The following is a 16640-nucleotide window of genomic DNA, read 5'->3' as shown; positions in this document are numbered from 1 at the left end:
GTTCATAAGCAACAGTCCATAAACATAAAAGTTTCCACATATTATTTTTTTTAGCTGTCTTACTATTTATTCTGTAAGGTGATAACATTGATTTCAGCTCACTCTTGTTTTTTATCAGTCTTGCACAAGGACAAACGAGGAGGCAAAAAGGAACCTCCCTTCTCTCCCATGAAATGGAGTCTACTATCAACCAGCCAAAGCAGAGGAACAAGCCCTTCATCATGCTATATATATATAGCTGGGTTGGCAGAGTACATTTTCCTTAACATGCCTAATCCCACAAGTATGTGGTGGCTTACTCTGTAGAAACCTCAGCTTTTCAGGTGCTAGAAAATATGCATGTTCCATGTTACTTGAGAGTTTGCTCATACCCCTATCTCCTGGAGGCAAGCAATCACTGAGCCTCTCAGCTTTCTTTAAAAATTACTTGTCTTTCTGCCTCTCCTGGGAAGACTGAAACCCGCTCTTGAATATACCCCTCCATGCAACACTGCAAGGAACAGTAATGTACTCTGTTTCTTGTTTTACACTTTTCTGCTGTAAATCTAGAAAATGAGACCTGAATTATTCTTTTCTGTTTGCTTTGATAGACATGCAGTCCTAGTTTCTCACAGCCTGGCTTACGTACGCTGAGCTTTCCCACAGCTTCCTTAGAAGTGTGGGAAGAGCTGGTGAAGTTGGTTTTTGATAGTGGACCTAATCACAACCCCGGTATCAGAAGTTACCATTGCTTCCCTGGTGCAACCACCCTCAGATGTAGAGGTACACCAGCTGGCCTACTGAGCAGCGATGGGAATGGAATGAGGGACTTCCAAGTAGGCTGGAAGGATTTTTCCCCATTCTAAGAGACTTTCTGAGGTTTGGAAAAGTGTTCTTATTCTGGGATGAAGTGGAAGCACTGAATGACCACATTTTTGTAACCTACGTGAAAGGACTCACACAACTGCATCCCACTTGGCAAAAGAATTACCTGCCCTGTGAGAGACCAGCTTCAAGCCCTTACACTGTCATTATCTCCTGTGTCTCCAACGACACAGGGTAATCTGCAATAGGATAGTCTGCAGCCTCTATCATCCTTTTCTGCTGGAGTTGTTTCACTCTGTATAAACACTACTCATCGATGCAGCTGTTGGGAGACTTCCCACATCCCAGGGGAGTGCTCTAACCACAGAATTATTGTCACCCTTGCTCTCGTCCAGTGGGTATTTAATTATTCTTACAAAGTGAAGTAATTTCAGCTGGAGAAAACAAGAGGCACCCAGGTCAGAGTACCCCATAATTATTGCAGTAGGGAGCACTCTCCTAGGACGTGAGATTTCCCAAGCAGACGCTGAAAACATGGGCTGTGGGGGTAGCTGGGAAAAGAAATGTTATTGTCTTCTCCTCCATTTTGTGAATGGTTCCTCAGATTCATGAAAGTGATAGAGTTTGAGATATATCTGTATGTTTCTGGAAACGCTGAAATGAAGTGCTTCAACATTTCCAAATTTTTCATTTAATCTAAAAGCATTTGAGAATATGCATCATATTTGGCAAATAACTGTGGCCACCCTGAAACCACATTTTTAGCAAATAAATGATTCACTGAGTAAATTTAGCTCATCTTAAATGTCTATTTATATCACGGGAACACACCCTGTCACTGTTGGGGCTTCACCATGTTGAGTACTATCCAGAGCTTACAGCCAGACGTGCTCTACCACAAACAGCCTGAGAGGGAAAAATAAAACCCTGCCTATTTTACAGGCAGCTTTTTGCAACAGCACAGATATCAGTCTTGCTCTCTCAGAAGAGCTGTGCCCTACCCTACAAACGTACCTCAGATACCTCACATCATTTTAGGACTGGGAAACAGAGCATTGCCTTGCCAATCTCCTCTCCGCCACTAACACAGCAAAGCCATCCATCCCTTTTTTTGTTCCCTTTCCCAGAAAAGAGGCATCTCTGAGAATACTTTGCCTTACACCAGCAACATCCTGCGAACGCTGAATGGGTTAATCCCCTTTAGCCAGCATCCCAGTAATGAAAGATTTCACTCTTTGTCACCTAATGGTCTTGTGTCTAAAATACAAGTCTAGCTGCCTTCACTAGAAATGTTTTTAATCATTGTGGAATAAAAACCTAGCCTGGCTAGTGCCAACCAAAGAGATGTTTGTCTGCTCAGCAGATTTTATCAAAGCTTCCTTGATGTCTTTGCCTTTGTAATGCTAAGCACTTCACTGTTTGGCATATTTAAAGTAGGATGCGGTACATGTGAAGCATTTCACAGAGCGATGATGTATCGAGTGTGCTTTAGGAAGTAATGAAAGCAGCAGACTCATGATTTTTGAGCTTTTAATTACTTATTAAGTGGCATGACATAAAGGCTACGGGGGAGATTTTTTTTCAGCATCCAACTTATTGACTTTGAAGTCGGTGCCTAAATACCCTTTGTGACTTTGAAACTTTCCGTCTGCTCACAGGGGAACATGCTGCTGCTTTGGGCTTTGTTTCACGCTGACCACATTTGTTCAGAGGAGAGAAGTGGAGGGATGGGAGTCTGCTCAGACACAGGTCTCTGCCTTCGACATGGTGGATAAAGATGAGGGACAGGCTAAATACGTGTCCTTTGACAAAGGGCCTTTAGCACAGAGCCTGGAGCAATGAGTTCTGACCTGGCCTTAAAAATGCCAGCACTACGGGGGGCAAATAACCATAGCAGCCCCTGGGGCGCTTTTAATGAGCTGAATCGTGGTCTGAGTCCAGCTCTCCATCACTCACAAGCCACCGCCACAGCTGGTTTTAGCAGATGTCCCCTCCGAGAGAAAGGGCCCAGCAAAGCACAGTGGTTGGCCTCACCACCATCTCCTTCAGGTCTGGTGCGACCGCTGTGACAAGAATGCCAACCAAAGCTTCAGGAGCAATAAAGTCAGGAAAGGCCAAAGAGAAGAAAAGACCCTCACATTCAGCTTTGGATTTTTGGGGGTAGTTTAGGGGGGGTTTTAGCATCTTCTGAAGGGAAAGACTTTCCTCTCACTTAGTCTCATGACAAACCAGGAGACCATGGCCTCCTAGAAGGGTTTCTCTGTGATGGTGAGGATGGAACCAGATAAGAGTTTCTCCATGATGGTGAGGATGAAGCCAGATCCTTCCCTCTCCATCATCTGGACCAAAAGTCATTGTGCCGCAGTTGGGATGTCCTTGTGAACAGATATCTGTTGGCTCAGACAGTTGGCAGATGACCCAGCAATGAGTATGCTTTTTTTTTCACAAGTCCTACTGATTCCAAGAAACCCTTGTGGATCATGAACCCAAGATGCTCACTCTGGCTCCAGAGGCTGCTAAATTGCTGGGGGTCATGTCAAAGCTGGAGCTACAGGTATGGGGAGAAACTCACCCTGCGGATGCCCAAGGCACCCTCTCATCCTCTGGTCTCTAAAAAAGAGGTGTCATTCTGGCATCCTCAATCAGTATCAGATGTTCCTTTCAAATAAAAAGAAAAAGGGCGAAAAAAAGAAGAGAAAGAAGGGATGGCTGTGTGCTGAAAAATTACCCTCTCCACTGACAGCGAAAAGAAACGCCAAATGTGCGGTATGTGTATTTTTATCCTCACTGAAGGAAAAAGCAAAGCCACAGCTTCCCATGTTCAGTAAGTGACAAACACAAATATACAAAACTCAAGTGCACTTCTACCCCTAGAAAAGTTTTCTTTAATTAGGACAGACACACTGCTCAGTCAAAGCAACATCAATGTCCAGGCACACAATTTGATTAACCCACTTCTCCTTATCTTTGCTCCTTGTTCATATATTTGGGGAAAAAAAATGAGTGGGAAAGACTAAAATTCACTATCTTTAGAACAGAGGTTTTTTTCTATCAGTTTTTGGGGTTTTTCTTTCCCAAAGAATGACAAAGAGCACTTTTCTGCTTCTTCCATTTTCTAAATGAGCAAAACATTGTAATTTAACTGGATTTTTCATAGTTCTGGTATGATCTGCACAAAGTCATTCAGCTGGGCAGCTGCAAGAGGATTTGATTCAGTAGTAGAATGACTCAAGCTGCTTCCCAGTATCACAAGCAGGACATGAAAGGGTTATGTCCTGGTATTTTTCTGAAGCTTTATTAGGTTGTATTATTTAGAAAATCTACTGTATAAAACAATAATTAATTTTTAAAAGTCCTGCAGTCTTCACTGCTCATGATAGATTAATTTGCAGGCCTATTTTTGGTACAATTATTTTGCATTTATTACTGCAGGTCCAATAAAGAGCAGAGGTGGATCCTGTCTGAAAAAAAACGGAAGGCAAAGGGCTGAATATTAACATCCCCATTTTACTACTGGGAACTAAACATCAAAGGGACTAAGGGCCATGTAAATAACCCCACATTTAAGTTCAACGTAGAAACCCTGAAGACTCCATTTAGCAGAAACCCAAGTCTGAAGGTGCTGTGAGCACCTCGCTTTTAGATTTGCAGTATCTTTGGGTGCCCAGAGTTGCTCCTGGACGCAGTCAGCTGGAAGTGGCACGGTGCCTGGGTCATGCTGAGGTCATGCTGAGCTCCATCAGCATCCAGAAATGAGCCATTCCTCTGACTAACGCCCCAGAGGGATCCTGCCCACTCAGTGCTGCATGCACACATACAGATGGGATCAGCCTGCCTGCAAAATGGGGCGCTGAATACTCCTTTTGTCTTAAATCTTCTCAAAGGAAACTGGGATGTTGCACATTAAAGAAGCCAAGTGCAATTAAGTGCACGGGAGAAAAGAGGTGGCAGCTCTTCTACCCTTCCATCAGAGCTACCTGCACTTCTGGGAGGCATCCTTTCTAACAGGGGTTTCAGGATCTCTCCTGTAGTACCAGTCTCTAAAGGTTAGGTGCCACAATGGTGTTGACATATGTAGGTTCCTTTACCAGACTGAACTCTAAACAGCTTCTCTTGCTGTCAGAAGTTGGTGATAAATTCGGGACACAACCATGAGCTCCTAAACTCACAGCTGATGTGGGGGGGCAGGGATGTCTGCAAATCTGAACCGTGAATTTGTCCTCCCTTGCTCTGAGTCCACATCCACCAGTGTCCCTTTTCTGTGACTGCATCACAGTATTGGGCTTTTCGGGGCCATTCTTTCTCCCTGGGACTTTCTTGATAATATATATTTAGTGGTGGTTTGCTTTTTTTCTTGAGGGAAAAGCAGTGAGAATTTCCCTTAAAAGGCTCGAAGGAGAAGCTGGCCCCGGCTCACATCTGAGCCATTTGCTGCCATGCCTGTCATGCTGCAGATCATGATGTGCAAGGTGAAAAACCACACAACGTCGTGACATGAAATGACCTCCACTGGAAACGAGCAGGGGTAGTGAGAAATGTTGTGAGTGACTTTACAACACCCACTTTTCACCTCTGCAAGGAGCAGTTCAAAACCACTCCAGGAAAGCCAGCAGAGGAGCTGAATTTTTATCTCATTCTCAAAATCTGAAGGCTTTATGTTTCCTTTAACACATGCACGTAACTCATGCTAACAGGATGTATCGTGAAACACTTAGGGCCCAAACTGTACTCTAGTCATGCCCAATTTTCATCCATGGTAGCTCACCTGGAGTCACTCCAGACTGACATCAGTGTAGCTAAAAGCAGGATCTGATCTTTCATCTCTTCTCAGGAAATAAGATCAGAGGGTTTAGACACTGGTGGGCTATCTTCTTTCTCAGCTCTGTTACCCCAATACAGAGGTTGAGGGATCATGTCTATAGAAGAATAGGATTTTTTAAAAAAGTTAATTTAATGTTGTTTTTTAAAGCAGAATATGGTTTAGTGGGTGTCAACTGAGAGCAGCTTGCCCTTTTTCTATTGTATGGCCAACTTATTCTATTTGGCCAACTTACTCTATTCTATTGTATGGCCAACTGCCATACAATAAACGAGTGCAAACGAGTGGGATTGCTCTGTGTTATCCATTACAGGAGCTCAGAGCTCATCATCAGCTTTCTCTGCTCCAATCACCCCCATTAAAACTGGTAACCAGAAGTGTGCAGCCTACATGTAAGAAAGAGCGTGTGCAGGAGGGGAGGTGAACCTGGCATCGTGTTCACTGTGTATTTAAAGAACTGCAGAGACTCCAGAGTAGTTCCCCATGTGGACGCACACATATGTTCACACTCCCACTTATTTTAGTGTCTCTGAAATGAGAGTCTTTTTTTTTTTTTTTTTCCCCTTTTCAGTTGATTTCTCTTTGGAGGCATTTTAAATTGAACTGTAAGGAAGTGCCTACGATTCCAGAGAAGAGGAGTGATATCCTAATGCTTACTTTAGATGGCTGTATCCAGGCAGCATCATTCAAGCTAGTCACCCCCACTTGACTAGTTATTAAAGACCAGCCCACTGAGGTCTAGAGCACAATTCATCTCCTCCTACAACAGATGCCTAAAATATAGCAGAGGAACTGCACCCCAAAGCGCCTATTCCTCTCCGTTGACCATAAGGATGTCTCAGATGCCAATATATGTGTTTGTGCAGATGATTCACAACTAAAGTGCCCACACAGGCAGAGATAATGTGCAGATCTATAGGGTCTCTCAACAGAGGCTAAGGTATGGGCCTGCCTTCCTCCTGCCAAGATGACTTGCATTGCTACACAGCTTAGCTTAGGGTTTCTTCCCACCCGCTGCCCTGTTGGAACAATCACTACCATTACTTGGTCCCAAAAATATACAGAAGCCTTACTGGTCCTACTCAGAGGCTTTGTGTTCACTCTTTGCGTTTCTGCAGCATAACTTCCCATGTAGACAAGCTTTGCATGTGGTTCAGTCTCTCCAAACTTTCACACATCTGCCTCTGAAGAGCTTTTGTTGTTTTTCCTTTGGTAAAGACAAAAAAAAGAAGGGTTCAGTTGAGTCAGTTCATGGGATCTGAAAATTCCCCTTAGTACATGTGCACATGCAGCCAAAGAATTCACAGTTCACACGAGCAACACCCGGAGATAAGATTACATGTTGTGGGCGAGCATCTGCAATCCTCCATGCTGATCCACAAAGAGGGTATCTTTTATTATCCCATCTAGAGGCTTTTAGTGTCAATGGGCTGTGGTTTTTACATCTAGAGGTCTCTGCCCCGGTTGCCTTGACTCTAGCCAAGGTGAAGCCCTGATGGGGTAGAGGTAAGTCTTTTAAGGCTTTGCCCCTGAGAATGAATGTCTGCAGCCGAGGGGACATCATGCAGCTCAGTTTGCAAGAGCAGATATTTGCAGAAGGGTAATTCAATGACATCTGAGAACTATTAAATCATTATTTACATGGCACCTTTTAGGAGAGGATTTCTGAATGCTCCATAGACATTAACTAAGCCTTCCTATCTGTGCAGGCTTAGCTGCGTAAGTGAGCAGTTTCAGAGCAGATGATGAGGCAGCAGCCAGGACAGGGACAAGCCTCCTGACTCCTACCCCGTGCTGCTAACCACAAAGCATCCCCTCCCTTTTGTCAGGAAGGCTAATCCTGTAATGTGACTCTTGAGCAACGTTTAGGAGCCAGAGCCTAAATAAAACTTCATTCCAAAATAGCGAGTATGAAAATGAAGATAAGGCTCAACAAGTTGTAACAGATGCCTGTTAATTAGTCACTGCAAGGCGCTTTCAAATCCGAGCTGTGTTTTGGTGCACGAGCCATCCATAAAGGCTGCTGTCCCCTCTCTTCTCCAGAGATGATTAAGGAGAAGGGGCAAGCCTGGACACCCCTATTTCACTTAAACTCCTGGTCTGGCTGCAGCAAGGCGAGCCCTGCCTGCTTTCTAACACTGGACTCAGCCCAGCATTAAAAAAGCAAGCATTTAGGTTGCACACTTGCACACAAATCCCGGCATCAGACAGCTCTGTGGGTGCAGGGTAACCTCAGGAAAAATCAGCCAGGACTAATGTGCTCATATAAGCACAGACAACACATACCGGTATCATTTTATTACTTTTGTCTTGATACTTGCATTTTATCTTCATTTATATCACATATTTCTGAACCCAGTAGTAAACAGTTTCTCCCTCTTTCATAACCCTTAATGACACAGGTTGTTTTTTTCCCAACTCTTTAAGATTACCATTCAAATTAACTATATAAACCAGACCCTGGCCTCTATTACACGGGAAAACAATTGGGTTCTGTTTAACTTAGGAATCTGCAGTGTTTATAGATAGACAACCCCGAAGGTAAGTTACTAAACTAGTTTCTAGTTGCATTGATCTGTTGCCAGAATACATAAATTATTAACTGAGAAGTAACTCCGGAGAGTGTTGTGTATTTAAGTTCATATTTGGTAGGGCTGGGGATATGTGGCTTGGCCATAAGTAGACACTAGAAATATTAATCACTTTCAAGTAGAATTCTATATTTTAATTGCTGAGAGGAGACTTCTTTCTTTCAGCGTCTGACTAAGAAACCCTTCCCTTGCTTTGTTTAAGCCACCGCAGTGCGAACCTACGGGAAAACTCCCACTGGTTTCCCTGAGGACTCGGGCATTAAGTCCGTGGGAGTTTGACCAGTTATTTCGGCTGATTAGAGAGTCCAGATCCCTCTTCCACGTAAATCTATCTCCTTTGAACTCCAGCTACTCCAAATCTAGTGTGCTGTGACCGGAGCACGACGTGGAGAGTAAGATAATAGTGTTTTCCTCCCTAAACGACACGAGCCACTCAAAATACTTGATAGTGCCAAGGTCCGGGTGAAGAACACTCTTTTCTGCTCTTTTGTGTTAACCAGGAAGTTGACCTCAGGTTAGCTGCCCTTCAAAGCACGGAGGGTCACAGAAAAAAATTAAATTAGTTTCCTGGCTGAGTTTTTGAGGACTGAGACAGTCCTTTCTTGAAAATTACGGGATGTCACCTGGGCATGGTGTGTGCCGCTCGGGCAGTGCATGCTGAGAGAACACATCTGCTCTTTATCTTCAAATTGTCTTTAATTTCCAGGGCGGGGTGTCAGGTCAGCACTTTGATCCTCTGTCTTGAGGTTAAATAGGACAATATACGGCATCCTGGCTGCTCCGACGAGCTACCCTGACTGCAGAGGACGGTGGATGCAAGGAATGCAAGCTGTCTGCGTGCCACTCAGTCCCTGGGTGGATTTAACACTAATTCCACTTTGCCTCTCCCACCTCCTTGAAATAAATTTCTTCCCAGCTGAACTGCACGTCAGCCGGCAGCTCAGACAGAAGGGAGAAGACAGCCTGGGCAGGCTTGGTCTCAGCTGGGCAGATGTCACTCCATACTTCATCTCATCCTGGAAGACCACACCAATTCCACTTTCTCTCCATGGCATGAGACTCCAACTAACTTTTCATACAGCAGGGAGAAGTCCAAGGGTATTGAGCGTCACCAAAAGGAAATTACCTTGCAGAAACAACCAGGAGCCCATGCTGCAAGGGTGAGCAAGCCAGCAGCAAGTGTGGGAGCCATGGGGTGCTTCATCCCTCTGCTTGCAGCAGGTCCATCACTGAGCAGCTCAGGGGAAGAGTGGGAGAGCCATTTGCATGGGGAGCAAGTCAGATTTAAATAGCTACATCCAGCCACATCTTGTCCAGGTGCCTACGTATGGTATCCCTGCCGTGTGAGAAGAGTGTTTGCCTTTTGTATAATCTTCACCCACACTAGATGAAAAGTACTTTTTTGGCTGTACAGGTGCCACGAATACTTTCGCAAAACCCTGTGGGTTCTTTGCAATTTGGTGTAAGCTTTAAACTCATTAGGAGTCTTTTTTTTTTCTTCCTCAAAATCACGAGGGGCTACAGGATGAAAGCCATTACCCTTATTTTCACAGTACCTAACGTTTCACCATCCTTGTGTGTATGGGTCCTCACTGCATCTGGAGGCTGGTGCTGTTCATTTAGCAATGTGGAGATGGGGTGTGGATTTCAGTTGGATTTAAACACTTAAATATCTTTAAGCAACTAGGATGTACAGATTTGCCGGCTATCACACAAGAAATCCATGGAAATGCAAGGAAGGGAGCCCAGTTATCTAAAGATGTGTGACAGCTACCAGGCAAGCTTTTCCTCACAAATGGCAAGACTGCCGAATTTTGTGGAGCTGAGTGCTGCAGGCATTAGTTTTGGATGTCCTGGCCATCTTGTGTCCTCCTCTCATGATGTCTTCTCCAGGGAGGCTCAGTCTTCTGAGGAGTAGCATGGGGTTGCTTTGAGAATAACAAGGGAAAGGGTTTTGTTTTTGTATTAAGGAGCTGTGGTTTCTACCTGCCAGAAATGGAAATATAAACAGATCTGGACATTTCAGAAATTCGAAGATTCTGCTCTGCAACTCTTGAAGGCCCCAAAATTTAATTTAATCTGGACATTTTTATACCACCCTCAAAACTCTAATGGTGTGGGTGACATCCGTATTGACATATTATATCAGGCTTTTGTGTTTTAGTTCTGTTCCTCAGCAGCATTATCAGGGTAAATTGGAAAGTTTTGTGGTCATGGTTTCGTGTATGTTGGTAGACACCTGCTTTGCCTCTGTGACCTTCTGCAAGTCACTTCATCCCTCTGCTGCAGTTCTCCCTCATAAAACAAGGGCAAAAAAAACCCCCTTCCTTGCGCCAGGGACAGCTTCTCGGCTCTGGTGAGGCCGCACCTCAGGTAGTGTGTTCAGTTTTGGGCCCCTCAGTACAAGAAGGACATTGAGGTGCTGGAGCGGGCCCAGAGAAGGGCAGCAAAGCTGATGAAGGGTCTGGAGCACAAGTCTTATGAGGAGCAGCTGAGGGAGCTGGGGTTGTTTAGCCTGGAGAAGGGGAGGCTGAGGGGAGACCTTGTTGCTCTCTACAACTACCTGAAAGGAGGTTGTGGTGAGGTGGGTGTTCTCTTCTCCCAAGCAACAAGTGAAAGGACAAGAGGAAACAGCCTCAAATTGCTCCAGAGGAGGTTTAGGTTGGATATTAGGAAAAAATTCTTCACTGAAAGGGTGATCAGACATTGGAACAGGCTCCCCAGAGAAGTGGTGGAGTCATCATCCCTGGAGATGTTCAAAAAGCATGTAGACATGGCACTTCAGGACATGGTCTAGTAGACATGGTGGTGTTGGGTTGACAGTTTGACTTGATGATCCTAGAGGTCTTTTCCAACCTTAAAGATTCTATGATTCTGTTCTATGATTCTGAGGACAAGTGCTGTTGGTATCTCAGAGGGACAGATGCCACCAAGATGGGGAACAGCCCAGGTGATCGGTTGCTGCAACCTCTTGGTTGCACCAAGGTGGAGCAGCAGAACTTGATGCAGCTGTGAAGCCATACCAGTCCTGGCTGGAGACAAAACCGAGACAGAAAACCTGAATATTGTGACTATTTCTATATCGATCCTACTATTTGTCTTCCTGAAGCATAACAGCAGAAATGAAGTTAAATGTCATATCCGGAGAGCATTTGGTTTAGTGAGTGAGCAGTGATCTTCAGAGACAAGGGGCAAGGCAAACACTGCACTCTTGTGAACTGCCTCTGTAGACAACTATTCTTCAGCTCATAAGCTATTAATTACCAGATGTTAGAATTTATTTATTTTTCCTGTAAAGAATTCTGACAGCTTAGAGTCTTTAAAAAAAAGAAGAAGAAGAAGAAGAAAAAAAAAAGACTGCTCATTTAAAAATTCCTCTTCTCTCTCCAGTTCTTTAAATGCTGCTGGATGGCTGAGCTGTGAAATACAATGTCTTTTTAAGAGTTCCAAGATTTTTGCCCAGAAGGAAGAAAACACTGTTCAGGTTTGTCTCTTGAGGATTTAATGATCACATTGTAAATTTCTCCTGAGAAATGAAATAGCAGTCAGCGGGCTATATCCCATCTAATGCTGTTTTTTCCCTTCTTTTCTTCCTCAAAGGCCCAGCCTCTCTCTTCTAACCTCTTGGATTTTCCATGTAATGGGAGGATGCAGAGACATGGGGTGATGTACCCTTCACAAACCGATTTGACACACTCAAATATTATTCCTGCTCCAGCTTAAATCTTTCTGCTTGATCTAAACCCCTCTGTGCCCTAAAACCAACTGTATTCGGTGTCCTCAAAAGCCAGAGCAATTGAAATAAGGAAATGTTCCTATATAGCTGGTGTGTGATACTTTGAGCATCTGCGCTCCTGCATCCCGGTGCATTTCAGAGGGCTTCAGCTTCTTACTGGAGGGACACAGATCCCGGAGCACAAATGATTTCCATTCTCTCTGCAAGGTGTGTGAAACCAGCTTGCCTCTTTGCTCGGAGAAGCCTACGTGGAAACCTGCAAAAGGACGAAACAAAGGGGCAAAAGGTTGTTATAATTTAAAGATCAGCTGCCAGTCCAGCTGCTCAGCCTCATTCCTGGACCCAGACAGAACAATAACAATCCTTTTTTTCGATGCTGTGTTTTTTTCCCAGAGGCACATGTGGAACAGCGGGGAAGTCCATCTGTGGGGTAGAATCACTCATGAGGCTATGGCCAAAATTGGTGTATCAGTGGTGTCCTCCACACTTTCTCCACCTAAACCCTTCTTTTAAAGAACACTCTCTGGGATTAGAGCTCTGTTAGTTCTGGTACTGCCTTTTCTGGGAGACCATGAGCCATGTCTTTAATCACCCTGCACCAAATTTTCTTCATAAATGCTACAAAATAAGGAGGAAGAATTTATTATTTGTAAGAGCATCGGTACCCTTGAACTGAGGTCTCTCCTGACAGATAAGGATTTATGCATTTTACTTTTTTCTAACCACCACCAGCATGTGACTCTCAGCTCTTTGGTGTCCAGGCACCTACACTGGAAAAAAAAAAGCACAAAACTTGCTTGTTATCTGGTTTCTGCCTTGCACCCCAAATCAGATTCAGGGAAAGCTGAGCCATGCCCTGCTTGACCTGGCAGTGTTTTTAAGTCACATCTCACCCCGTTTCCTTGTCTTCCTGTTGTCCAGGAGTTACTTCCGCGTGCAAACAGTCTGAGCTGGCTAGTCTCAGCATCTGCACAAGAAAACACCGTGGAAATGGCGGAAATGGCATGAACGCTTGAAACCCTGCCCCAAGATGGATGCGATCCCCTCTATCCAGATCACCAGTGCTGGTGTGTGCTTTTTGGGCAGCAAAATGGCTGGATCCGAAGTAGGGGGGGACACCCATGCCCTCTCCTCTCACCCATACACCTGCTGCACTTCAGTTTGCAAAGCTGCAGAGGCGAGTGGTTTTGGTATCTTTGGGCAGATCTCTTCTTTGTTCTCCGTGTTTCGCGCTGCCTTGTTAGTCACAAACACCGTGGGCTGTAGGCACAGGCAGCAGTGGCGGTGCGTCCCTTCTCCAGCCTTCCCAATGCCTGATGGGGCTTAGGGCAGATCTTCCCAGGATGTCCTTCAGCCCTTGGGGATCTGGTTTCCTTCTCCTACCCCGTGAGCCAACGTACCAAATCACACAACAAATCTTGTAAAATATTCCTCTAGAAAACACAGGGCATCACTGCTGTATCCCACTCTTATTCCTCTAAATAACTAATTTCTGCATATGGGTATGTGGACCTCAAAGGACCTGTTGAATGTGAACGTGAGACACAATGTGTTGGACATCGTCTCCTGACTGCTGGGTCTGTCCGTGCCTGAACAGAGAAAAATAAAAGACACTTCACGATACACTTGGATATGGGCCCAAGCCACAAATTCAAATATGGATGAAGACAGAAGGTGTTCGGCTCCGGGGTTTTGGTTCTAGTCCTTAAATAAAGCAACTTAATTTACAGTGTGCTTGGCCCAGAGGAGCTTGTGAGAAGGAATGGAAATCCTCCACCAGAAGTTACAGGTTTCATACAGAAATCTGTGGATGAGAGTCCTACAGCCTCTGCTATGAAGACATTGGGCCAAATCATCAGCACAGAGCCTTGTCGTTTAAATCACTGCGGCAACATACTTTCACCTGGCATTGGCAAACACTATCTATCTCAGTACACCTACATAACTGTTTTATAAGTATACTTTGTCCTGGCAGGATGCAATCCCAAAGGATAAATTATTAATAAGCCACATATACGTATACATATACATACCCGCAAAGTTCAGAATTGCATAACAGTTTCAGAGATGAACAATCCATGTTAAGTTGGGCACAACTATTTTGTTTCAGGTCCTCCATCAATGGGTACATTCCCATTCTGCGCTGCTAATGTTTGCTGGATTTAATGTTGTGTGGATGGGATGTGACTCACAGCAAAACAGGCAGACACTGCCTGACCTGGAAGCATCCCGTTTAGTGTGTTGAAAAGGCTCTGAATTAGCTATTTCCTCTCACTCTTGCTTAGAGAGATTTGAACAGTCTTTTTGAATAAAACGTGCTTTAGGGTGCAGGGTGTATTCCCTGTCTCAGTCTTCTCATTTCTTCATCTTCATGGCATGGGCATAATTCTCTTCATGGTTCTGCCCTGGTTTCTACAGGCAAGAAGCATCATCACATCTAAAGGACAGCATTACCTTCTTCTCTTGTATCCTCTGCAGCGTACTAAAGCCAGGGGCTCTCCTTCTTTTGGCAAAGCCCATTTTCCTCCTTTCTGCTCCGAACCCACCTGAAGGGAAAGGGATTGAGATGGAGATGGTTGTGCCGACTGCAAGCCTGGCTGTTTGGCGAGCAGAGACGGGGCGGTTGCAAAGTTCCTACAAAGTGGAGGCTCCCTCCAGCCAGGGCTGATGACGGCTTCTGCTTGGCACCCCCCCCAAATGTGAGGCCCTGGGTGTGGAAAGGTAGCGACAGCCAAAAGCAGCTTCAGTCTCCTTTGCCATGGCAAGAAAGGAGATTGTGTGAGGCCTGGAGAGACACAAGACTTTAGTGAAGTGGTTCAGAGTTGGTGAGGGTCTTTTTGCAAATTGTTTCTAGGTATTGCCAGTAGAAAATCAACATGCTCCCATGTTCTCGCACTTGTATGTTTTTCTGAATGCATCTGGTAGCCTTCTTTCTGCAGGCATCCCCAGTGGAGATGCTGGGAGCTAAAGTGACCTACTTAGGAACTACCTGAGGAGCAGGGACACGTGATGTGGTCCCCTCAGTCTTCACACCCAGCTGACTACCTGCACTGCTCCTCCTTGTTCTGCCAGGCTAGCCTTTCTGCCTCCACACCGTGCTGACAGCAGGACCTCTAAATGGTCCCCATGGTCGCACCAACCAACTTCAGCCCTGGTCTGAATTGATTTTAGGACATTGTCTTTCCACATTGTCTTGGGGCAGAGCCATGAGTTTGACTCAAGATGGATGTCAGGTTCCCTGCATCTCTCCAGCACTTGGGGATGAGTGTCCTTTGAACTTTCTGAACCTGCGCAATGCGTGGCCAGAGAAGCCAGCCCATGCTTGCTGGCAAGCAGTTTGTTTCAGAGCTCTGTTGTGTACATGCCTCCTACCTGGATCTTCTGGCCAAGGGAAAACAGGAGACCACGCTCAGTTGGTCTGAGAAATGGACGGTCAGTGAGGTCTGTGCTTGGAACACCCCAAAATCACACACTCCAAATATCACAGCTCTGTTTACCACAGAGCAGAAAAAGAAATCACATATTGGCTAAAAGCCGAGTCATGCGTTGGCAACCTGTTGCTACTGATGGCACACGAGTTGGCTTCCTGGCTGGCAATAACCAGCTGCATTCACATCCAGGAAGCCAAACTTGCACCTACAAATCAGAGCAAGGGTACAGGCAGCGCCTGGCAGGCTGAGAGCAGCAAAGCAGGGGACTGTGATCTCACTTACGCCATGGCAAACCCAAGTTATTTAAGTGGATTTTTTTTTTTTTCAAGTTTCTGCCAATATAACTAAAATCATAATCTTGCCTCTAGTAGTTGCTTGGTTCCAGGGCCATGGGAATATTTTCTGCTTGCTGCTGGGTGAACCATCCTCATTGTGCCTCTAATTGAGAATTTTACTTTTTTTTTCAGGAGAGGGTGGTAGACATAAAAGAAAAAAAAAAAATCACAGCTGTTACCAAAACCCAGGCTCTTTTCTGCGATTTTTATCGCAGGCAGACAGCTAACCCACACAGCCAGGGTAGGGCTGATCTGGGCGAGGTGCCTACCTGTGCTAGCCGTTTAGGGGAGCACAGCAGCCAGGGCAAGATAGTGCGGGCTGCAGCAGGGCCTGGCAAGCGGCAGCCCCTGGAGAGCTCGCACGGCAGTTGCTAGCACATTTCTCAGCCAATTCTGCGGCTCCCCGTGCCAGCTGGATGAAGCTGGCCTTGGTACCCAGGGGATGGAGCTGAGGCATTGAGGCTGCACAGCGGGATGTGCTGCATGGGGTGGTGGGCAGCGTTACTGGGAGGTTTGTGCTCCTTGTCCAGGGTGCAAAACTGTGCTAACACTGTCAGCACTCCTCTTCTGCAGTGTTTGGGTGCACAGGGTGCCTGGCCCCAGCACCTCCATCCCTTGAGCCATTCTTCCTATCCAGTGCTGTGCCTTTGCAGTGCAAAGGGGAGCTTTAGTGCAGGTAAAACCTGCGCTGGAGGTTTTCCATCAGCATTCAGTCCTGGACATGCTCAGATCACACCATGGATGGCTGTGACTGATGCTGGGGGGGGTCTGAGCCCCTCTTCCTGCTCTCTCTGAGCTGGAGGGGTCAGGCTCAGACCCACGTGCTGACTCCAGGAATACAGCTGGTTGTGCTTTGCCTTGCTGCAGGCTGTTCCCTCTCCTGCTGGGACTCGGTGTTCCTGTTAGTGGCAAATCTCCTCCTTG

The sequence above is a fragment of the Balearica regulorum genome, chromosome 2 (genome assembly GCF_011004875.1).
Source record: "Balearica regulorum gibbericeps isolate bBalReg1 chromosome 2, bBalReg1.pri, whole genome shotgun sequence".
Lineage (NCBI taxonomy): Eukaryota > Metazoa > Chordata > Aves > Gruiformes > Gruidae > Balearica > Balearica regulorum.
The sequence above is the reverse complement of the archived record's forward strand: the minus strand, read 5'-3'. Positions refer to the sequence as shown.